Source organism: Aotus nancymaae, unplaced genomic scaffold (genome assembly GCF_030222135.1).
Source record: "Aotus nancymaae isolate 86718 unplaced genomic scaffold, 86718_ANA_hifiasm-v0.15.2.pri h1tg000263l, whole genome shotgun sequence".
In the NCBI taxonomy this organism is placed as follows: domain Eukaryota; kingdom Metazoa; phylum Chordata; class Mammalia; order Primates; family Aotidae; genus Aotus; species Aotus nancymaae.
This window is the reverse complement of record NW_026988678.1, coordinates 343377-368286: the sequence shown is the minus strand read 5'-3', so window position 1 is coordinate 368286 and position 24910 is coordinate 343377. Positions and strand designations below refer to the sequence as shown.

At 43.8% G+C, this 24910-nt stretch overlaps 1 pseudogene; it reads right to left on the bottom strand.

Moving 5' to 3' along the window:
• The window catches only part of LOC105729928 (TBC1 domain family member 9B-like), a 107597-nt pseudogene that overhangs the window by 2019 nt on the left and 80668 nt on the right, over nucleotides 1-24910 (bottom strand).

Below are 24910 nucleotides of genomic sequence, written 5' to 3'. Positions count from 1 at the left end.
AGTAGAGATGGGGTTTCACCATGTTGGCCAGGATGGTCTCTATCTCTTGACCTTGTAGATCCACCTGCCTCGGCCTCCTAAAGTGCTGGGATTCCAGACATGAGTCACTGTGCCCAGCGAAAAATATATTTTTAAAGTCCTTTAATTTTTAAATATTGGTAACTCATTCAGTTTTGTTTGTTTGTTTTATTTTGCCTTTTTTGAGATGGAGTATTGCTCTGTCACCCAGGCTAGAATGCAGTGGTGTGATCTCGGCTCGCTGCAACCTCCATCTCACTGGTTCAAGCAATTCTTCTGCCTCAGCCTCCCGAATAGCTAGGACTACAGGCACCACCACCACAGCTGGCTAATTGTTTTTATTCTGAGACAGAGTAGTGTCACACTATTGCCCTGGCTGGAGTGCAGTGGCTCGATCTTGGCTCACTGCAAGCTCTGCCTCCTGGGTTCCAGTGATTCTCCTGCCTCAGCCTCCCAAGTAGCTGGGATGACAGGTGCCCGTCACCATACCCGGCTAATTTTTGTATTTTTGGTAGAGACGGGGTTTCACAGTGTTGGCCAGGCTGATCTCAAACTGCTGACATCAAGTGATCCTCCCACCTTGGCCTCCCAAAGTGTTGGAATTATAGGCGTGAGCCACCACTCCCAGCCACATGAATTTCATCTCAATTGAAAAACCACAGTTACTAGGGGACAGGGGTTCCATGAGGCTTTTTGATCACCGTGAGGACTTGAGCGTCTCCTTTGTGTGGCCTGGAGCCTGGCCGGTTGTTTGTGGAGGAGGGGCATGATCCAACTGGTCCAGCCAGTGTGTCAGGTGGGAGCAGAAAGACCGGCTGTGAGGTGGCTGTTGTAGGCAAGTAGGACTGACTCTGGTGTGGCCGGGGGCCAGACAGCCCAGGGGAGGGACAGGCTCCAGCTCTGGATCTGCTTCAAAGACAGAGCCAAAGGCCAGGCGCAGTGGCTCATGCCTCTAATCTCAGCACTTTGGGAGGCCGAGGCGGGTGGATCACCTGAGGTCAGGAGTTCAAGACCAGCCTGACCAACGTGGTGAAACCCTGTCCCTACTGAAAATACAAACACTTAGCTGGGCATGGTGGTGTGTGCCTGTAATCCCAGCTACTTGGGAGGCCGAGACAGGAGAATTGCTTGAACCTGGGAGGCAGAGGTTGCAGTGAGCTGAGATCATACCACTGCACTCCAGCCTGGGCAACAGTAAGAGACTCTGTCAAAACAAACAAATAAAAAAACAGAGCCAAAGAGATGCTGATGGGCGTGGGCTGGAAAGAGGGGTCAGGGAGAGCTCCAGAGTCTTTGGCAGGAGGAAGAGGAAGAAATGGGTGTCTTTGACTGTTGTGAGGAAGACCTGAGAAGGAGCAGGATTGTGGAGGGATCGGGAATTCTGATTTGGAGATGTTAAATTAGAGACAGCCAGGTGTGGTAGTTCAGACCTATAATCCCAGCACTTTGGGAGGCTGAGGCAGGAGGATCACTTGAGGCCAGGAATTCAAGACCAGCCTGGACAACATGGTGAAACCCCGCCTCTACAAAAAATGCCAAAAGTAGCTGGGTATGTTGGTGCGTGCCTGTAATCTAGCTACTCAGGAGGCTAAGACGGGAGGATCACTTAAATCTGGGAGGCAGAGGCTGCAGTAAGCCAAGATGGCACCACTGCACTCCAGCCTGGGTGACAGAGCCAGATCCTGTCTCAAAAAAAAAAAAAAAAAAAAAAAAACTCAAAGGAGACGGCCAGGTGAGGTGGCTCATGCCTGTCACCCCAGCACTTTGGGAGGCCGAGATAGGAGGAAGGATCGCTTGAGCCGAGGAGTTTGAGAACAGACTGAGCAACATGGCAAGATCCTATCTCTACAAAAAGTTCAAAAAATAAAATTAGCTGGGCATGGTGGTGGGTACCTGTAGTCTCAGCTACTTGAGATGCTAAGGTAAGAGAATCACTTGAGACCAGGAGTTCAAAGCTACCCAGGAGTTCATGAGCTGTGATTGCATCACTGCACTCCAGCCTGGGTGACGGAGCAAGACTCTGTGTCAAAAATAAGTAAGTAAGTAAATAAATACATACATATATAAATGAAACACTGTGAAGGGCCCAGCATGCATGTCTGCAATCTGTACTGAGTTCAAACTCTCTGTCAATACTGGGAGTGTCTGTGCACGGATATTTGAATTCGGGGTATTGGGAAATCTGGCTGAAATCTGTTGCAACCCTCTGGCAAGTTCCTTTCACCACTCCCCACAGACTCACACCCTGAAACCACACCAGGATGGCGGGCCGCCCTCCCTCACCGCAGGGGACAACCACCTACCAAAAACCATTTCCTCTGTGGATGCTTCCCGCCCATCAGAGGCTGGACGGTTAAGACCCTCACGTCTCCAGTGCCCCTGGATCAGAGCATGGGCAGCGGTACGTCAGGTCCAAGGGCTCCGGAAAACATCCTCGAATCCTGAAGCTCAAGGCAACCATTGCCAATGGCTGGATTTTTCTGTGGGTGGGTCGAGCTGACAACATCAATCAGCCTCAACGCTACCAGAGGAGACACGCCAGACAGCATGGACTCAGGATGGTGACAGGGAGCTACATTCCATCTGGCATGACTCTGTGACAGATGGAATGTTACAGGTAGATATTTTTTTTGGACTATAACTGGGATACCATTTCTAACCATGTTACTGTGCAGACATAGAATAAAAAGTAAATTGGCTAGGGATATAGAAAGAATTCAGGCATTGTGTAAATGGCTGAATTTGAAGGGCCTTTTCTGTTCTTTTTATTTATTTTTTTGAGATGCAGTCTTGCTCTTTTGCTCAGGCTGGAGTGCAATCTTGGCTCACTGCCACCTCTGCCTCCTGGGTTCAAGTGATTTTCATGCTTCAGCCTCCTGAGTAGCTGGGATTATAGGTGCACATCATCATGTCCAGCTAATTTCTGTATTTTTAGTAGAGACAGGGTTTCACCATATTGGATAGGCTAGTCTTGAATTCCTAACCTTAGGTGATCTGCCCATCTCAGCCTCCCAAGGTGCTGGAATTACAGGCATGAACCACTGCACCTGACCAAAATATATTTCTTGTATAAAAGTTTTCCTTGTGCCATGTTCTAGTCATAACTAAAAGATTCCTAAAATGAGCCTTGTTCTTTTTTCTTCATTTTCTTATTCTCCTGAGCAGCTAGAAAGGGACTTGTTCTTTTTTTTTTTTTTTTTCATTTGAGATGGAGTCTCCCACAGTTGTCTAGGCTGTAGTGCAGTGGCACGATCTCGGCTCACTGCAATCTCTGCCTCCTGGGTTCAAGCAATAGTCCTGCCTCAGCCTCCCGTGTAGCTGGGACTACAGGGGTGTTCCACCTCATGCAGCTAATTTTTTTGTATTTTTAGTAGAGACGGTGTTTCACCATGTTGGCAAGGATGGTTTTGATCTCCTGACCTCGTGATCTGCCTACCTCAGCCTCCCAAAGTCCTGGGATTATAGACATGAGCCACTGTGCCCAGCTAAGAGCCTTGTTCTTAACCCAAAGAGTCCTCTTCAATAATTTCTATATCAGTGAGACTAATTAAATTGGAAAAGATCACCAACGAAATGATAAAACAAGGTAAAGCCTTTTGCTAATTATTTTTGAATATTTTATTTTTGGGCTCCCTATGACTTGCTGAGGAATTGCAAGATACTGGGAAGTCTCTAATTGGGGAGTTTTGAAATAAACAGAAGTATAAACATTCATATACATTAGATTTGAAGACGACTACTTTTAACAGTTAGCATCTTGGCGGGAATTATTTATTATGTGTTTCGCTTTGAACAAAGAACATGCACGTTGATTAGCTCAATAGCGTTCTTGTCCTTGTAGAGTGAAGGAAATGTATTCAAAGTAAGGATGAATGGGGTGTGCAGGGAGATCCAGGCACAGCTGGTGTTTGGCTTCACTATTGGCTGCAATATGAATTATGAACTGTGGGCAAATGAACTCACCACTTAATGAATGGCCCTTAGAGAGGGAATCCTGAAAAGATCCCAGGACTTGCAGCAGTCACATACGAGATTGAGTCTCCAAGGGAATAGAGTCCTGGAGAACACAGAGACACTTAGGTTAGCTTAACAAGATGAAAAGACCAGGCACAGTGGCTCACACCTATAATCCCAGCACTTTTGGAGGCTGAGGTGGGTGGATCATCTGAGGTCGGGAGTTCAAGACCAGGCTGACCAACATGGAGAAACCCCAACTCTATTAAAAATACAAAAAATTACGTGGGTGTGGTGGTGCATGCCTGTGATCCCAGTTACTCGAGAGGCTGAGGCAGAAGAGTCGCTTGAACCCGGGAGGCAGAGGTTGCGGTGAGCCAAGATCAAGCCATTGCACTCTGGCCTGGGCAACAAGAGCAAAACTCCATCTCAAAAAATAAAAAAAAGATGAAAAACAAGGGTGGGCAGAGTGCTTCATATCTGTCATCTCAACACTTTGGGAGGCCAAGGCAAGGGATCTCTTGAGCCCAGGAGGTTGAGGCTGGCCTGAGTGACATAGTGAGATCCCATCTCTTAAAAAAAAAAAATTAATTGGGTACGGTGGCATGCACCTGTGGTTTTGGCTACTCTGGAGGCTGAGGTGGGAGGAGGTGAGACTTGCACGAGCCTAGGGAGATGAGACCCTGTTGAATAGAAAGAGAAGGAGGAGGAAGAGGAAAAAGAAGAAGAAGAAGGAGGAGGAGGAGGAGAAGGAGGAGGAGGTGAGGAGGAGGAGAAGAGGGGAGGAGAAGGAGGAGAAGGAGAAGGAAGAGAAAGGAGGACAAGGAGGAGGAGAAGGAGAAAAAGGAGGAGGAGGAGAAGGAGTAGAAGAAGAAGAAAGAGAAGCAGCAGCAGAAACAGAAGAAGCAGAAGCAGAAACAAACGACGAAGCAGAAGCAGCAGCAGCAGAAGAAGGATAATTACCTGAGCTGGGGAGATGAGATCCTGTTGAAAAAGAAGAGGAAGAGGAGTAAAAAGGATGAGGAGGAGAAAGAGGAGGAAGAAGTAGGAGAAGAAAAAGGAGGAAGAAGAAGGGGAAGAAGAAATAGAAGAACAAGAAAAAGGAGAAGAAGAAAGAAGAAATAGAAGAAGAAGAAATGATCTCTGAGTAGCCATGATGAGTAGGAAGAAAACCCAACCTACCTCTCGCTGGGTCCATGCGGAAAACATTAAGGCAGAGAAGGTCTTCCAAGAGAGACTGGGTTTGGTGAGTAAGAGATTTGAAAAGCTACAAGAAAACGAGGATATTTAAGTTACTCTTACTGCATAATATATAACCCCAAAACTTTAGAAGCCTAAAATAACAATCTAGCTGGGCATGGTGGCTGTAATCCTGGCACTTTGGGAGGCTGACATGGGCGGATCACCTGAGGTCGAGAGTTCGAAAGCAGTCTGACCAACATGGAGAAACTCCATCTCTATTAAAAACACAAAATTAGCCAGGTGTGGGGAGTGGGCAGGAGGTTCTCACTTGGGGGAAGGTGTAGCTTGTAGAGTACCTTGAGCTTCTCTGTCAGGTCCCCGTGGTACATCCCGCCGATGGAGAAGGCCAGGGAGGGGCTGGCAAGATGGCTGCACAGCCCCTTGCAGGGGGTCTGAGTGGGACCCTCTTCAAAGGCTGTGTGGCCCCACTCCCTCCTGGAGAGGTCATGGGGCGAGTCCTAGGCCTCCTGTCTCCCTGGCACCATGTTGGGAAGGCTCAGTGCTTTCCTGGGACTGGCCAACCAGCTTCTAGCAGTGCCAGACTGCATGGAGTAGGGGGGCAAGGCTCCTGCTGGACCCCAGCTTGGCTCCCATGGGTAAACTGTTCTTTCTGCATCGAGGGCCAGGGGCTCAAGCTGCTCCTGTTTGCTGCAGTAGGGACAGGGCAGAGATGCTGGCATTTGGAAGGCTTCCTGGGAAAGGGTGTGGGAGGGTCAGTCCCCTGGTAGGCCCTGCAGGCACTCACTCATCCCCACCGCAAACTCCTTGAAGTTGATCAGTGAGTCCTTGTTTTGTCCAGGAGCCAGCACATGTGCCCTGCTAGCACCGGCATGTGGGAGCCGCAGGCCCAGGGCATCAGGCTGGCAAAGAGTTCCTGGAACTGGTTGGCATCAATCCGGTGCTGCTCCAGGTAGGGCAGGCTGGGGTCCGGATGGCCAGCCACCATGTGGCTGCACCCCTAGTACTGGCTAGCCAGGTGCTTGGCCTTTGGGACACGGTCTGGTGAGATGGCCCAGCCACTAAGCCTTAGGGTTGAGGGGACCTCTAGGCTAGTGGTGCATCCACCCTCCCCCGCCATCCAACCCTGCAGAGCCCTGGGGTGGTGAGCACTGGCCAGAAACTGCAGCACCTCCCAAAAGCTCTCAGGGTATCTTCAGCCTAACATATGGGGAGAGGGTTGGCTGAGAAAGAGAGCCCTTGGCAGCCTGCAGGGGGCAGAACTGGTTTGTTGGCTCCAGAGGAAGGCTGAGCATTCCTGGCAGGGCTCCAGGGAAACAAGAGGCCTGAGGCTTGCTCTCACTCCTATGACCTGTCCAGGAGGTGAGCAGAGCTGGCTCAAGTGTTGTGACTCAGCCACCTTTAGCACTGAACCTGAGGCAGCTGGAAAGGTGGATGGGAACTGGCAACAAGAACAGAAAGGCAGCCATTCCAACCATCAAGGCTGGGTCTTTCGCTAAAGCACAAGAAAAATTGTCTTTGCGCTGAGGTTCCTGAGAAGAGAGTATGGCCCTGGAGCTGTGATGACAGTCCTGCCATGGTGTAGAAAGAGCAGTGCAGAGGACATCAGAGGTGGGGGAGCCTGAGAGCACATTTGAGCACCTGGATCCAGCCATGTCTAAAGCTGTGCATTGCTAGGCTTTTCAGTTACAAGGGCAATGCATTCCCTCTTCTGTGTAAGATGACAAATGGATTTTCTGCCATTTAAGAGGTCCTGCCTAAACTCCAAGAAGGATGTGATTGTATAACATGAGAATCAGGGTAACTGCATCTGAAGATGCACTTAAATCTATTTGTTTTCTAACGGGAAGCTAGGATGCTAAGAAGGGGTCCTGCCCTGGCTCTGGGCTGTCATCTTAAACACCATGTAAAGGTCCTCCAACTCTTCAGTTGAGAAACCAATGTCCACAGGTATAGCTCGGACGTAGACAGAAGGAGAAACAGGGTGTATGGCTGGATCACAAGCTCCTGCCACTGAAGTACAGCACTCTGTGAGAGCATCCTCAGTGGACAAGAGCAAGGGTGTGAACCACCCTCTCAGTGGCCCAGCACTTGAGGGCGGACCCCTCAGGAGAGGGCGAGGCCACAGCCCATCCCTGGCCCCCCACCCACCAGTCAGCTCACACTCCTGGGCTCCTTCCTAGGATGGGCTTTGGGAAGCCTTTCTCTCCTCAATGTGCAGTAGAGGTCACCGGGTGAGAGATGCTCACTTAGCTCCTCTCATCTGGATCCCTGCAGAGACCCTGGTGCCAGCTCTGTGGAAAGAGCCTAGAACCTGCCAGCCAATGCTCCTTTGCTTTAATTGGCTGAAGCAGTGAGTCTCTGGTGCTGTGACCCAATGTCCTCACAGTGTCCTACAAGCCTGTAGGAGGGTTGGGAACATGGAAACAACGGAAGAAGTCCCGCCCTTTGGGGACAGAGTCCCGCCCTTTGGGGACAGAGACTATGAACGGGTCTTACAGCACAGGGTGGCAGGGAGGGCCTGTCCCCTCCAGAGGCATGGACAGAAGCTTGTGGCAGAGACATGGTGTCTGGGGTGTCTGGAGTGCGGCAAGATGTTGTTACCCAGGAGTGGGGCAGGGAACACATTTGTCTCAGCTGCTCCCCTGGAGATCATCAAGCCCCCATCCAGCACTCCATTTCCAAAACTGAGAATCCCAAATCAGACCCAACAAACAAAGTGCAGCTTCTGTCTTCTTATCCAGGTCCAAAGTCCATGGCTGAGCTGACCCTGAGGGGGAGGAATCTGGGGAGGAAGGGGTGTGTCCAGGCCCCTCCCCACCCCCGCCGCCACTGCAGACTTCAGTGCCACTCTCAGGGGTCCGTTACATCCCTTCATTCAGCTGCCTTATTAAGCTCAGAGTCTGGTGATAGACAGATCCCAGATACTATCCCATCTCTTGGTCAGGCAGGGGAAGTTATCCACTGTGAGAAATGGCCCATATGTCTTCTGCTGGGGCTCATGAGAAGAAACAGGTCTTAGAAGCGGCATGGCCCAGGAGGCAGATTTCTGTGTTAACCTGGTGCCCACCCGCCTCGTCTCGGCTAGGAGCCGTGGCCCACCCGGGGTAGCAATCCAGGACCTTGATAGATAATATTTGAGAAACAACTATTAATCAGTTTTATGCATAAGTTTCAGAACAGAAAAGTTGTTTTCTTTTTCACAGATTTTAAAACATCTGCTTATTAAAGGATTATAAAATTTGTTCCTGCGTTACCTCTTTTCTATTTAGAATTACATATGTGTGTGAGTATGTTTGTCCTATGTACCATAGACATATGTATGAAAGAGTAAAGTAGTTTCTTTTTTTTATTGGACCAACTAGCATTATATTTTAAAAGCTCAGGGGCTTTTGAATGTTTACACATTCCATATAAAAATCTACTTATTGATCATCATAAATAGACATCCTCACAAGATGATACCATTAAGTAGGAAAATACCATTCTGGGAAGAAATGGCCCATCGCTCTGCACATAATGCATTGCGTTAATCCCGTCCACTTTCTAATACATCTTAAAAATCAACTTCATTTTTGACATTCACATGATTCTCTATTGCTCCTTGAAGTATGAATTTTTGATTAAAAGACGGTTCAGCAAAATCATGTTTCTAAGTAAAACTGTCTTGTTTACATATTTTTTGTTTTTTTAAATCAGCTAAACTAGGCAAAAACAATAGGAAAACTGAAATGAGAGTGTTGATGTTCATCACTAAGTGCAGATGTATCTAAAAACAATATAATTTTAATTGCTGGAAGGAGTATTCATTCAATACACTACTGAGTAATAATAAATGTGTTTATTCATTACTGTGAATAACTATCTTTTCTTTGGTGATATTGTTATATATAGGTGGGAAATTCTTTGGAAAATTTCTTTTGGATTATTAATGATCATGGCCATAATGCACTGAAATATTTTAAGTAAGTCTGCAATGCATTTTGTTTTCACTAGTTTATGACAAGCGTTTCTTTCATCGGGGAAGCATGCCTTTTTCATTCACTTTGCTCTGATTCAAGGGATAGCTATCCAACTTAATTCAGGTCAATATGAGTCTTCTCAGTACCTTTTGGGAAAGGCTCTCTCTTTTTTATTCAGTCACCATTTAAAGTGCCATGTGATGCTAACGCTGTCACTGCCTGTAATTCCTCCCAAGGAAAAAGATGAGTTTTTGAAAATGATGTACCACAGAGCAAAGGAGCATGGAGACACTGGGTGTAGGGGGAAAGAGCCATAACTTTTTTTTGCCCTCTTAAACCACCAGTGTTTTAAACAAGGGCAATTCTTAAAAGTTCCCTTGACCATGAGCCATCAATTCCACTTTTATCAAATCTCATTTGAGATGATCTGCACTTCTTTCACAGGTGATAAAATACAGTGAATAAATATGTTTCTCTGTTAGTAAATGCAATGAAAGTATGGATATATCATATTCAAGTCTATTTTTTGTACTTGATAAAGCCTTTGGTGAAAACTAGAAGTTTTGTAAATGTTTCTTAATTAAACAACTAAGTTGAACTGAGGGGAAAAAAAACAAGAAAAATTTTTAAAAATTTGTGAAATGTGTGAATCATTTTTAAAAGTACAATTATATCCCTTAATGAATAGTATTATCACAATGATATAATGTATTGTTAGAACAATTATTTCCAGATAAGTGGCAAATAAGTAACATTCTCTTTAAATTCTTTGGTCAGATTGTTTTTTTCTTTTTTACCAAGGAATAGTAGAAGATTTGAGTTTAATCTGTACTCAGTTGTACTGCAAATGTATGTGGTTGGTGGAAAATTGAATCCTGTCATTGTCTTTTCCTAGGGTCATCTGAAGGACCAACATCAAGGTATTATACAGAATATTTAGGAAATAACTTGAATGTTCTGTTCACACCAGCCACCACTGGCATATGCTCATGATCTGGAATAGCTTTGTATCAGGCCATGCTTGCATTGCTATAATGAAAAACTCAAGACTGGATAATTTATTCAAAAATAGGTTCAATTGGCTGATGGTTCTTCAGGTTATATAGGGAGCATGATGTTGCCATCTACTTTGCTTCTGGGGAGGCCTCAGGAAACTTACAGTTATGGAAGAAGGCAAAGAGGGAGCAGGAACGTCTTACACGGTGACAACAGGAGCAAGAGAGCAAGGAGGAAGGTGCTACACACTTTTAAACTAACAGATCTTGAAACATCGTGAGGACCCTGTGAAGGGGATGGTACTAAATCATTCATGAGAAATCTGTCACCATGATACTTCACCTCCCACCAGGCCCCACCTCCAACATTAGGGATTATATTTCAATCTGAGATTTGTATGCAGACACAGAGCCAAAGTATATTGAGCATATTTCCCAATGAGTCGGGTTTCTTTAGATTTCATGCTCTTAAATAATAGGGATCTTATTGATTCTGGGAGACCACTGACCTAAAATTCGGTCTCTGAAAATGCACCAAAAGTCATTCTTCATCTCCCAGGAGATAGGGGAGTCTTTGCCTTCCCAGACATGATAGATAGGAGAAGGTTGTGAGTCTTTTGCTGAGCCCCAAACGCCATTCCTACCACAATCTTGGAGAAGTCCAAAAGAAGAAACTCAAAAGAAGGCAGAGAAAGGAAAACAGAGGTAAGACCTAGAAAGCAAATAATAAAGGGGTAAACCTAAGTCTCCACATATGATCATCAAATACAAATGATCTAACGCTCCAATTGACAGAGAATAGGTAAATAGATAAAGAGGGATATTACATAATGATAAAAGAGTCGGTTCTCCAAGAAGTCAAAATTGACATAGATTTTAAAAACTTGAATATGGACTTCAGCAAAGAGCATACATAGATAAAACATAAGCACATAAAATGATTTCCAACATCATCACCCATTAAAGTAATACAAATTAAAAGCATGATGGGCACCACTACGTGTCTATTAGAATGACTAATAACAACAACAACAAAAAGCAAACCAATGAAAATCTGAAAATATCAAGTGGTAATGAAGCTGAAGAGTAACAGGAATTCTCCTATGTGGTTGTTGGGAATGCAAAATAATACCAGACCTCTGCAAGAGTTTATCAGTATCTTACAAAGTTAAGCACACGCAATACCACAGGATCCAGAGATTACACACCACCGTGAAATTATACACCCAGGGAAATAAAAACAGGTTCCCACAGAAACTTGTACACCAATGGCTACAGCAGCCCTTTTCAATTGTCCCAATCTGAAAATATCCCAAATGTTCTTCAGTGGGTGAATAAACAAACTGTAGTACACCCACACAATGGAATACCACTTAGCAATATTAAGGAACAACTTTTTGATGCATGCAAAACCTTGTATAAATCTCAAAGGCATTATAAGTGACATATTCCAGTCTCAAGAAAATTTTATACTTTATTATTTCATTTATTTGACAATCTTCAAAAGAAAAAATTATTGTTATAGAGAATAAATTGGTGGTTTCCAGGGTCTATTGGTAAGGGGATACTATGTGTACAAAGGAATGGAATGGAGGAGTTTCTTAGGAGCTATTCTGTATCTAGATTTTGATGCTTGTTATGTGAATCTATACATAGACTTAAATCTCTAAAGCTGTACACCAAAATAAAAATTGCTAATAGAAAATTCTGCTTTTTAAAAACAGGATTATTTGTCAAAGTAGGGTCATTGGTCTTAACAAATGTACCACTTTGATGAGGGATAATGTTGACAGTAGGGAGGGTGAGGTGGGGCACCAGGGGACTACAGAAATGCTATGTACCTTCTGTTTAATATTGCTGTAAACTAAAGCCACTCTATATAAATAAAGTCTACTTAAAAAAAATCAAAAATAACGTACATTTTACCTTGCTATGTGGGATACACCAGCATAATTTTCTCAATAAAAACAAAACAATATGTGCAAGATGCAGTTCTATTTGCAAGTTTCATCTACTTTAAGCCCTGAAATACAAATCATGTTGTAGAAGAGGACACAAAGACTTAGCTACCTTCATGTATAGGGAGAGTAAATATCCATACACTTATACTCAAAATACAATTTGTGATCTCAACAAATCATCCTGAAGCTCATGGCATCAGAACTTTCCCTAAATTGCGGTACTCATGAGCATGTCCTGCAGGAAGCCCCAACACTCAGTTTATCTTATGCCTTAATCATGGCAAAACCCAAAACCTGTGAGACAAAGTACTGCTATTATGTATTTCTTATCACTATTCCTGTGAAGTCACTGAACTTCAGTACCCAGAAGTTTCCTTAACTTTTGGTGTGTCAAAAGCTTTCTTGTTTCTCTCAGATGCATTAATAAAGGTCAACTTGGAGTAGCTCAGGATGCTAGAAAAGAAATTAGACTTTGAAAACACCTGCAATGTGCCAGGAACCATTAAAGTAATTGAAAGTGGTCTCCTTTGATCCTTGGATCCACCAAGTGAGGTATCTAGATTTGAAACCGCTATGGAAAGCAGGAATTCTGCTGCAGTGGAATCCTGGTTTGGGCATGTTTAAGCAAGTTGTCTGTGGACAAAACTTGAATATGTGTCAAGGCCAAATATTGCAGAATTCCCATTTCCAGTCACTGCTGAGATGATGGAACACAGGGCAGTGGTGTACAAAATGAAGCATATATAAACCAAAAAGGAAACCAGTTACTTGCCATTTAGAAACATTTCAGTTCAGGTTCATTTCTTTGGTTGATGGTTTTTTTTCCATGGCCATTATAATGCAATTACTTCCCCAGTTGGAGGTTAACATCCCATTCACTAGTTAATTTTTTTAAACCATAATCTGCAGTTTGTTTCTTTGTCCATGGAATCCTGCCTATAGCTACCCTCTCATTTGTGAATTAATTCCATCTTCTTCAAATGAGCCAGAGAATTTTTGTTAATATTCTGTTCAACTGCAAGAATTAAATCAATGTTGTCCTTCTTTGCCAAAATACTCATAAATTCATCATACTTTTTCCTTTCCGTGGTCACTCCTGTAATCACTGACCATCTGTGAAGAGAAAAGCTGCTAAATCTCAAATATCTTTTGAGCAAAATATGATAATAGTTTTAAAACAAAACGTGGGAAAACGCCATAGTTTGTATTAGAGATTTGACAATTATATCAATGAATATTATGAATGTTTTTTAAAACACTCATGTCAAAATCTAAACCCTCAGGCACACTAAGAAAACCAGAATACTCAATTATTTAAAATTTATTTATCTCTTATTTGTTAATTTTTTTCTGCTAAGAATCCTGGGTTAAAACTTCTCAGGATTTTTGTCATTTGTCTTCTCTCTCCACCGTCTCCAACTCACTGGTCTGGCTTCTACCTTTACCTTCCTTTTTAAATCCATCCTTCTTAATATAACTATCAGATAGATTTTAAAAAAATAAAATGCAATTGCATGCCTTAAACTCTCTTTTGAAAATTCATGTAATGATTCCCTGTTCAGAATGAAACAAATTCCTGAGTCTATTCAGAAATGGTCTCCTCCTTGTATTTCCAGCATCATCTTTTCCTGAATTGGCTGACATCTGTTGCCCTCTGACAATATTGGATACTTTGCCAATCTGCTTGTACTTTTTGCTTAAGTTTTGTGCATCTGCACACACGCTATTTCCTCTACCCGGAAGGCCTTTTCTTAGATCGACTAGAAATCTGTTTATTCCCTTCTCACCTCAACTTGGTGCTTACTTATTGCCTTTCTTTGCCTCCTCAGAAAGCGTTCAAAATGACTTCCCTTGTATTCTCACCAAGCTGGACTTTAAAAAAGAGTGGCAGTTCTCCTACTCTCGTTCTCTCATTTGATATGACTACTCCCACAAATCGCAACAACCTGTGTGTCATGTTTCTGTCAAGTTTCAACGTTTCTCCACTGAACACAATTTAGGATGGATGAGAAGGTTTGTCAATCTTACAATAACCATTTTTGCCCTAGTTTGGCACACAGACTTTGTCTACGGAGAGAGAGCAGAGTGTCATGTGGTGGTGAAAGGAGTTAGCCAGCTTGCTTTAGGCAGACAGTAAGGGCAGGGTCCTCAGAGAACCTCAGACTCCCCCAATAAGTGCTTACACCAGATGTTTTGTGCAGATAAGGGAACCTGCATAGGGGTCTTGCCTAAACATGCCCACAGCAGAAAATTCTGTTCCCTAACACATGCTCAGTAAGGGAAATAACATAAATACGGAGCAGCTCAGTCTGAAGGCCCGCACACACACTGGAAGGACAGGGTGGAGCCACCAGGCATTTGTGGCTTAAGCCCTGGTATTCAACTGTGAAGAGGCAACTGGCAACCTGCTTATTCAGGACCCCTTCTTTCCACTTCATATATTCTACTCCACCCACTCCATGGTGTCCATGTGCCTAACTTTTCCTGATCATGAGACAAGAACCCGGACCTAGCTGAGATAAGAAGCAAAAATCCTGCATCAGTAGGGGATAGTAGAAGGTGGGTGGTCACAACTCAGCCTCAGGAGTTGGAGCCTTGAGTCCAGCAGTCTGTCGTTACATTCCTACTTTGGATGGCCACTTCAGGGTAGGAGTAAAAGGTTGGTCTCAGTTTCAATTAATGTTAGAAGGCACTTTCTGATGGACACAGAGATTTGAGAAAGATGCCTAGGGATGGAGTAGCATTAGCATGTTCAATCATACAAACAACAATGCAAGAAATACAGGAAAGACCCAAAATACCCATCAGATCTGACAAGGAAGGAAAACTGCCTGTGATAGGGCAGTACTCCAGGTGGTAGTATCCTGGCAGATCCAGGGTACTCAAAAAATAGTCTTTTATAAATCCCAGGATTTGAGATTTTCTGGTCTTCTGCTCCCTATCCCATGATAAGAACTGGGATTAAAATATGTAAAGAAAGTAGTTTCTTGAACTTAGTAGGTACCAAATAAATTTCATTTTCATAATTAATTAACTAATATTAAGGGTACAAAACAATAGCTCTTTATTATATATATTCTATAATGGTGCAATATAGATTAGAATTTAGATGGTCCTACTATTTTAGTTATTTGTTCATGGATATTGTATTTGTAAAGGTTCTCTGGAGAAACGGAATCAATAGTGTGCGTGTTTATATATACACACATATGTACTGCTATTCCCTATATATACATATATATTACCATATATGTATAAAACGATGGGAAGGAAGGGGTATTCCTCACTTATATTAACATATATACTGCTATCACCACATGGTAATTATGGAGGCTGATATGATTTGGATCTATGTCCCCACCCAATCTCATGTTGAATTCTAATCCCCAGTGCTGGAGATGAGACCTGGTGGGAGGTGTTTATATCACAGGGGCCATTTCTCGTGAATGGTTCAGCACCAGTCCCTTGGTGCTGTTCTTGTGAGTGTGAGTGAAAGAGTTTTTGTGAGATATGGCTGTTTAAAAATATTTAGGACATCCCCTGCTCCCACCTCTTTCTACCTTGCTCCTGCTCCGGCCATGTAAGATGTGCCTGCTTCTCCTTCCTCTTCCACCATGACTATATGTTTCCTGAGGTCTCTCAGAAGCTGAGCAGATGCCAGCATCATGTTTCCTGTACAGCCTGTAGAACCATGAGCCAATTCAACCTCTTTTCTTTATAAATTATCCAGTCTCAGGTATCTCTTTATGGCAGTGGGAAAATGGGCTGTATGTAAGCTGAAGCCCCAGGAAAACTGTTAGTCTCATTCCAGACTGAGTCTGAAAGTCTGAGAACCAAAAAAGCCAATGATGTAAATATTAGCCTGAGGGTAGGAGACCAATGTTCCAGCTAAGAGGCAGGCAGAAAGTTTTAAAAATGGTGAATTCTCCCTTCCTGTGCCTTTTTGTTCTAGTTCTGCCCTGAAATAGTTTGGATGAGGCCCACTCATGCTGTGAAGAGCAATCTACTTTACTGAGTCCACTAATTCAAATGCTAGTGTTATCTAGAAACACTCTAAGAGTCACACTCAGAAATAAACTGGGCATCCTGTGGCATAGTTGAGTTGACATGTAAAATTAAGTATCACAGATATACAGCAGCCCATCAGCAAAATATTCTTACATAAATGATAACATTAGTTCAGACAAGTGACCCACAGGAATAAAACCTGTTTTATTTCTGTTTCACTGGTAGGTTGACACTAGAGCAAAAACATAGGTGAAAATAAAACCAATGTGAATATATTTTATTGCAAATAAGCCAGTATTCAGAAGATTATTCTTGTTCTAAATCAGAATCTCTCAATTTCTGTGATATCAACATGTTGAATTAGATATTTCTGTACTGGGGAGTGTCCTGTTCATTGCAGCATGTTGAGTAGCATCCCTGACCTCTACTCACTAAAAGCCAGTGGTATCCCCAGTGTGACAGCCACAAATCTCACCAGGCATTGCCAAAGTTCTCTGATGAAGAAAAATTTCCCTCAGCTGAGAATCACTATACTAGGTTAAATAATTTTGTGGTAATAAAATGAGATAAAGTACTTAGAAACACTTTGCTCACAATTTTATGGCTTTCAGAAATTTAAGAATTAGTTATGATTTAATTTTTATTCAGATATAAGCTGTGAATCTGGTCTACCAAAAAAGAACTGTACTTCTAATTGGAGACATTCTTGCTGCTTTCAAATACTCCTGTGGAATTGGAATATTCTACTCTGATGTCCTAGAAGTAACTTCTGGGGACTTGAGATGTCAGATAGCTTGCCTAAGGTCATAGGCTTTTAAGTGAAGATCTGGAATATCGACCCAGGTTAGAGGGATTTCACAGATCATGGTAAATTCAGATAAGCTATCTTTCTGTTTTACATTGTCTGTGTTTCATGAATTAATATATGCATAAAAAATCACCCTGCTTATATCTTATATTTCAATACATTTTTATTTTTTGTCTACATTGTGTGTAATCAAGACTTGGATGTCTGTACCTAATACAGACCTATCCCATTAATTGGGATTTAATTGGGGATTTCCTGATTAATATAAAAATAAGATTTAAGCATCATTATTTGTGTTTGCATTCTATATGCCCCTTCCTTCTCCCCTTCAAATATGGGTGAATCATAGGATTATTCTACCTTTACAACTCTTGTTTTTATTCCTTGTTCTTCCATAATTTATTGTTAAATGTTCTCTCATATTAAAAATAGTCATAAAGTATTCAGAATTTTTCATGTAAAATTTTATTATTCTCTCTTCCAAATTCCCCAGGAGGTCGATATTCTTTGTATTCCCATTTTATTGCAGCAAAATTTGAGAGGCTGGAAGCTGAGTACAAGTCAAACAGCCATATTTAGGAACCAGGATTCAAATGTACATCTATTTCATAGTAAAACCCATATTCTTAAACTTCACCCTATACTAATTTTTATACAAAGTCAGTCGGCAAAGATATAGATAAAGACTTTAGAAGAAACTTCAAATTTTTATAATCATGCAAAAATCAGGAGTCAGAATGCAAATAAGTAAACAAAGGCAAAAACTTTATGCTTACAAAGGAGTTAAAATATATATGGCATTGTTATCAAAATATATGTTTTGCTTTATCATTTGATAATTCTTATTTATTTGTGTCATAGGGATCTTCCTTGAGTTCAAGCCCCTGGGACACCTTTAAAGCAATGTCAAGAGGAAAATTTATAGCAATAAATGCCCACATGAGAAACAAGGAAAGATCTAAAATTGACACCCTATCATCAAAATTGAAAGAGCTAGAGGAGGAAAATCAAAAAACTCAAAAGCTAGCAGAAGACAAGAAATAACTAAGAACTGAAGGAGACAGAGACACAAAAAACCCTTCAAAAAATCAATAAATCCAGGAGGTTGTTTTTTGAAAAGATCAACAAAACAGACAGACCACTAGCCAGATTAATAAAAAAGAAAAGAGAGAAGAATCAAATAGATGCAATAAAAAAAGGTAAAAGGGACATCACCACTGATCCCACAGAAATACAAACTACCATCAGAGATTACTACAAACAACTCTATGCACATAAACCAGTACACCAGGAAGAAATGGTTAAATTCCTGGACACTTGTACTCTACCAAGACTAAACCGGGAGGAAGTTGAAACCCTGAACAGATCAATAACAAGGGCTGAAGTAGAGGCAGCAATCAATAGCCTGCCAACCAAAAAAGCCCAGGTCCAGACGGGTTCACAGGCGAATTCTACCAGACTTACAAAGAGGAGCTGTAAAACTGCAAATCCCTTCTAAAACTGTATCAAACAATACAAAAGGAGAGAATCTTCCCTAACTCATCTTATGAGACCAACATGATCCTGATACCAAAACCAGGCAGACACTCAACTAAAAAAGAAAACTTCAGGAAAATATCCATGATGAAAATCAACACAAAAATCATCAATAAAATACTGGCAAACCGATTGCAAGAGCACATCAAAAAGCTTATCCATCACGATCAAGTAGGCTTCATCCCGGGGATGCAAGGCTGGTTCAACATACGCAAATCCATAAACGTAATCTATCACATAAATGGAACAAAAGACAAAAACCACATGATTATCTCAATAGATGCAGAGAAGACCTTTGACAAAATTCAACAGTGCTAAAAACTCTCAAAAACTAGGTATCAATGGAACGTATCATAAAATGATAAAAAGCCATTTATGATAAACCTACAGCCAATATCATACTGAATGGGCAAAAACTGGAAGCATTCCCTTTGAAATCAGGCACTAGACAAGGATGCTCTCTCTCACCACTCCTATTCAATATAGAATTGGAAGTTCTAGCCAGAGCAATCAGGCAAGAAAAAGAAATAAAGCATATTCAAATGGGAAAGGAGGAAGTTAAACTGTCTCTATTTGCAGATGACATGATTGTATATCTAGACGACCCCATCGTCTCAGCCCAAAATCTTCTCAAACTGATAAGCAACTTCAGTAAAGTCTCAGGATACAAAATCAATGTGCAGAAATCACAAGCATTCCTATATACCTATATCAGACAAACAGAGAGCCAAATCAAGAGCAAACTCCCATTCACAAATGCTACAAAGAGAATAAAATGCCTAGGAATACAACTAACAAAGGATGTAAAGGACCTCTTCAAGGAGAACCACAAACCACTGCTCAACAAAATAAGACAGGACACAAACAGATGGAGAAACATTCCATGCTCATGGTTAGGAAGGATCAATATCGTGAAAATGGCCATACTGCCCAAAATAATCTGTAGATTAATGCTATCCCCAGCAAGCTACCTATGACCCTCTTCACAGAACTGGAAAAAACACTTTAAACTTCATATGGAACCAAAAGAGAGCCTACACAGCCAAGTCAATTCTAAGCAAAAAGAACAAAGCTGGAGGCATCATGCTACCTGACTTCACACTATAGTACACGGCTACAGTAATCAAAACAGCATGGTACTGGTACCAAAACAGAGATATAGACCAATGGAACAGAACAGAGGCCTCAGAGGCAACACCACACATCTACAACCATCTGATCTTTGACAAACCTGACAAAAACAAACAATGGGGAAAGAACTCCATGTTTAATAAATGGTGTTGGGAAAACTGGCTAGTCATGTGCAGAAAGCAGAAACTGCACCCCTTCCTGACTCATTACACTAAAATTAACTCTGGATGGATTAAAGACTTAAACATAAGACCTAACACCAAAAAAGCCCTAGAAGAAAACCTAGGCAAAACCATTCAGGACATAGGCATAGGCAAGGACTTTATGACTAAAACACCAAAAGCATTGGCAACAAAAGCCAAAATAGACAAATGGGATCCAACTAAATTCCAGAGCTTCTGCACAGCAAAAGAAGCACTCACTAGAGTGAATCAGCAACCAACAGAATGGGAAAAAATTTTTGCAATCTACCCATCTGACAAAGGACTTATATCCAGAATCTCCAAAGAACAAAACAGATTTACAAGAGAAAAAACCATTCAAAAGTAGGCAAAAGATATGAACAGATATTTTTCAAAAGAAGACATATATGAGGCCAAGAAACATATGAAAAAATGCTCATCATCACTGGTCATTAGAGAAATGCAAATCAAAACCACATTGAGATACCATCTCATGCCAGTTAGAATGGCAATTACTAAAAAATCTGGAGACAACAGATGCTGGAGAGGATGTGGAGAAATAGGAACACTCCTTACACAGTTGGTGGGAGTGTAAATTAGTTCAACCATTGTGGAAGACGGTGTGGCAATTTCTCAAGGATCTAGAAATAGAAATTCCATTTGACCCAGCAATCTCATTACTGGGTATATACCCAAAGAACTATAAATCGTTCTACTATAAAGACACATGCACAAGTATGTTTATTGCAGCCCTGTGTACAATAGCAAAGACCTGGAACCAACCCAAATGCCCATCAATGATAGACTGGACAAAGACAATGTGGTACATATACACCATGGAATACTACGCAGCCATAAAAAACGATGAGTTTGTGTCCTTTGTAGGGACTTGGATGAATCTGGAAGCCATCATTCTCAGCAAACTGATGCAAGAACAGAAAACCAAACACCAAGTGTTCTCACTCATAGGCGGGTGTTGAACAATGAGAACATGTAGACTCAGGGAGAAGAGCATCACACACTGGGGGCAATTGGGGGGATTAGGGGAGGGACGGGGGGAGGTGGGGAGGGTGAGGAGGGAGGGGAGGGATAACATGGGGAGAAATACTGGATGTAGTATACACCTAAAGTAAAATAAATAAATATATATAATATATGTTTTGGAATGTGTCCATTCAACATAAAGTGCTATATAGACTTAATTTACCTCTCCAAGGTTTCCGCATGCCAGGTACTGTTGAGCCTGCCGAGGCAGAAAAGCAAGGGCCCCGAGGACAGGAGGGCTCGCTCCCCCCACGCTGCATCCCCCTCGGGAAGGGGGCGCTTTTCCCACACCCCGCTTCAACCCAGCCCCTGCCCCCAGTCCAGCTCCTGTCACCTCTTCTTGTCTCTCTCTTCCAAGTCAATGTTCCCGCGCGTAAGGATGAGCTGCACCCTGAAGACGTCACCCCGGCTAGTCGCTCTGTGGAGCTTGCCGAGATGTTTCCCTCAGATGTCGCACCCACGCTGGGCAAAGGGGCTGTCATTGCGCTCGGCGACATCTCCCCTGCTGCTCCTCCACCAGCTGGTGAAGAAACCACTAGGCCCCTGGCCCTTCTGGTCCCGGGAGCCAGAGATTCTTTTCATGGCGGAGATTATTAGAGACACCTCAGCACCATTCCACCTATCACAGCCTCAGGGGCCCAATAAGACCAAACCAGTCTGGTCAGCCACCACCTCCAACCAGGAAACTCCTCTGTTTCCAAAGTCAGAGCCAGGAACAAGCGAAGCCAAGCAGCCAAGGCGCACCAAGCAAAGCCTGTAAGCCCAATCGTGCATGCGCACCTCTGACAGCTCTGTCACTGCGCGTGCGCACCTCTGACAGCTCCTTCACTGCGCGTGCGCACAGCCGACAGCGGGCCAACTGTTCTCAGAGTGCGTGTGCAAGGCCCACGTGTCAGAAACATCGATGACAGCTTGTCACCAGCTCTGCGTTCCCGTCCCACGTCAGTGGGAGTTGGCAGAGTTTTCAGGACATTTTCTGAGAGAGGAAGGCATCCTGAAGTTCCAGCTACCCTAGCGCCAGTCGTGTGTGAAGACTGCGTTCCCACGTGGGAACACAGGGCTGAGGCTAGAGCAGCTAGAGAATCTTGGGATGCTGAAAGCCTCGCCCGGAGAAACACCCATGAGGACACTCTCTGGCTGGCGGAGCTCCGTGCAAATCGCGGCTGCAGCTCGGGCGCGAGCGAGGGCTGCTGAGCTCAGACCCGAGGACCTCAGAGTGGGCAGCTTGCCACCCGCTGCACGGCCAGCAGGCCCTCCCAGCAATGCTTCAGGCACCCGCGCCCCTGGCTTGTGCTCAGAGCGGGGCCGGCCGGCCCTAGCGTCCCGCCATCTGCATAGGGCCCAGCTGCCGGTTCCACTCCTACTCAACCACCGTCGCCGCAGCCAGGCCTGGCTGCCTCAGCGGAGACTGACTCCGGGTCCGTGCTGCTGGAGGAAAGACGGTCGGAGGAGTAGGGGTTGCACTCATCTCAGTCATATTAGAGGCTTTCCTCAGCTGTCTGGGGATCCTGCGCCATCTGCTGTATTTAAAAGGGCAAGACACTAACACACCGATTGGAGGATCAATCCCCTGATGCTGTTTCAAATCTTACCTTTACCACTACTTCCAGAAGTGCCTCAAAGTGTCTATTCCTGTGCCATTTAGGGGTTCTTCAGTGTAAAGTAGACATTTCCCAGCAGACAGAAAAAACAGACTCCTAAGCCAGTGTTAGGGAGAACCAAGTCATTTCCCACTTGTTCATCTTCAATCTCTGATATCCTTTCTTCTGCTTGGTCTATTCGGCTACTGAAACTTGTGTATGCTTTGCAAAGTTCTCATGTTGTGTTTTTCAGCTCCATCAGTTCATTTATATTCTTCTCTAAGCTGTTTATTATTAGCATTTCGTCAAACCTTTTTTCAAGTTTCTTAGATTCTTTGCATTGGGTTAGAACATGTTTTTTAGCTCAGAGAAGTTTGTTATTACCCACTTTCTGAAGACTGTTACTGTCAATTCATCAGACTCATTCTTTATCCAGCCTTGTTCCCTTGCTGGTGAGGAGTTGTGATCCCTTGGAGGAGGAGAGGCATTCTGGTTTTGGGTGTTTTCATCCTTTTTGGGCTGGTTTCTTTCCATCTTTGTGGGTTTATCTACCTATGGTCTTTGTAGTTGGTGACTTTCAAATGGGGTCTGAGTGGACATCCTTTTTGTTGATGATGAAGTTATTTCTTTCTGTTTTTTAGTTTTTCTTCTAACAGTCAGGCCCCTCTGCTGTAGGACTGCTGGAGGTCCACTCCAGACCCTGCTTGCTTGGGGATCACCTGCAGCGGCTGCAGAACAGTAATGGTTGCTGCCAGTTTCTTCTTCTGTTATCTTTGTCCCAGAAGGATACCCACCAGATGTCAGCCTGAGCTCTCCTTTATGAAGTGTCTCTTTGAATATATGGGGGCCCAGGAGCTGCTTGAGGAGACAGTCTGTCCCTTATAGGAGCTCAAGTGCTGAGTTGTGAGCTCCGTTGTTCTCTTCAGAGCTGCTGGGCAGGTATGTTTAATTCTGCTGCAGCGGAACTCATAACTGCCTTTTTTTCCAAGGTGCTCTGTCCTGGGAAGGTGGGGCTTTATTTATAAGTTCCTGATGTGCTGCTGCCTTTTTTCAGAGATGCCCTGTCCAGCAAGCAGGTAACCTAGTCACAGTCTGCCAGCAGAGGCATTGCTGAGCTGCCGTGGACTCTGCCCAGCTGCTGTGTCAACTTCCTTGTGGTTTTGTTTATACAGGTATAGTTAGAACTGCCTCAGTAGTGGTGGACTGCCTTGGTAATGGCAGATGCGCTTCCCCCTACAGATCTGGACTGTCCCAGGTCCAGCTGTGCTTGCTGTGAAACTCTCAATCCAGAGCTTTTCAGATTGCTGGTCTTTGTGGGGGTGGGACACGCTGAACCAGATCACCTGGCTCCCTGTTTCAGCCCCCTTCTTCTTCAGTTGAACGGGCGACTCTGTCTCCCAGGCATTCCAGGCACCAGTTGAAATGCCACCCAGATTTGTGTGAGATTTTGTGCAGAGACCCACTCTGCCAGCTGAAACCGCCATGCTGAAGACTCATGGTGCTTTTCCACCTGAGAATCTCCTGGTCTGTGGGCAGTAAAAAATCCTTTGGAAATGCAGTGATCACTCACCTTCTGCGTTCTTGCTGGGAACTGCACTCCAAAGCTGTTCCTATTTGGCCATCTCGGATCATCCCTCAAGGGTATAGATTTCTTTTGGAGGTGAGGGACACATTCTGGGGTTATATCACGCTGACAGTGGCATGACTTTGAGAATGTATTAAAAACCACTGAATTGTACAGTTTAAAGATTGAATTTTATGATGTATAAATTACATTGCAATAAAAAGAAAACAAAGGCAGAATACAAGAGGTGATTAACCTACTTGATGGATTTATTTTCTCATCATCTTAAATATAAACAGTGGGGAGGGCTGAGCCAGAGTGGCCAGGGACATGAGCAGGGCTGGGTCTCCCCTGTGCTAAGAGCCTCCCCAGCCTACATGGGAGGCCTGATTACAGAAGGTAACATGCCCCTTTCATCCCTGGCTCTGGGATAGAGAGCTTCTGTCTGGGGAGGGAGGCAAACCACCTTGTGTGCTCCCTCACCTCCAGGGACCAGGGAAATGAGGGAGAAGGCCCCACGTGCCCTGGCAGAGACACTGCTGAGCCTCAGGAGGATGATCTGGAAGAAGCTGGGATCAGGATGATGGCACTTGTGGTGACACAGAACAAAGGCATCCCACCCCGGGGCAGGAGGACGGCGAGTCACCCACGACTACACTCAGGTTCAACATGCAATTCTGAAAGATCAAGTTCAGAAAGTCCATTGCTACAGCCAGGAAGTAGAAACCATGGAGACCCCAGGATCAAAGATTAGTGGTTCCAGACCCCTCCAGCCTACATGTAACTATGGGATGAGTGCAGGATGAGCAGACACCAGGCTGGATAGCAGCCTCCAGTGTCGTGAGGTATGAGGTTTGATGCATGGTCACCTAGGGAGTGACGTTGGTCAGGCCTTCGGGGAGATGTTTTCCGTGAAGGCAGTGGAGGAAGCTGAGAAATGCCACATAGCAGACAAGCCATATGTGAA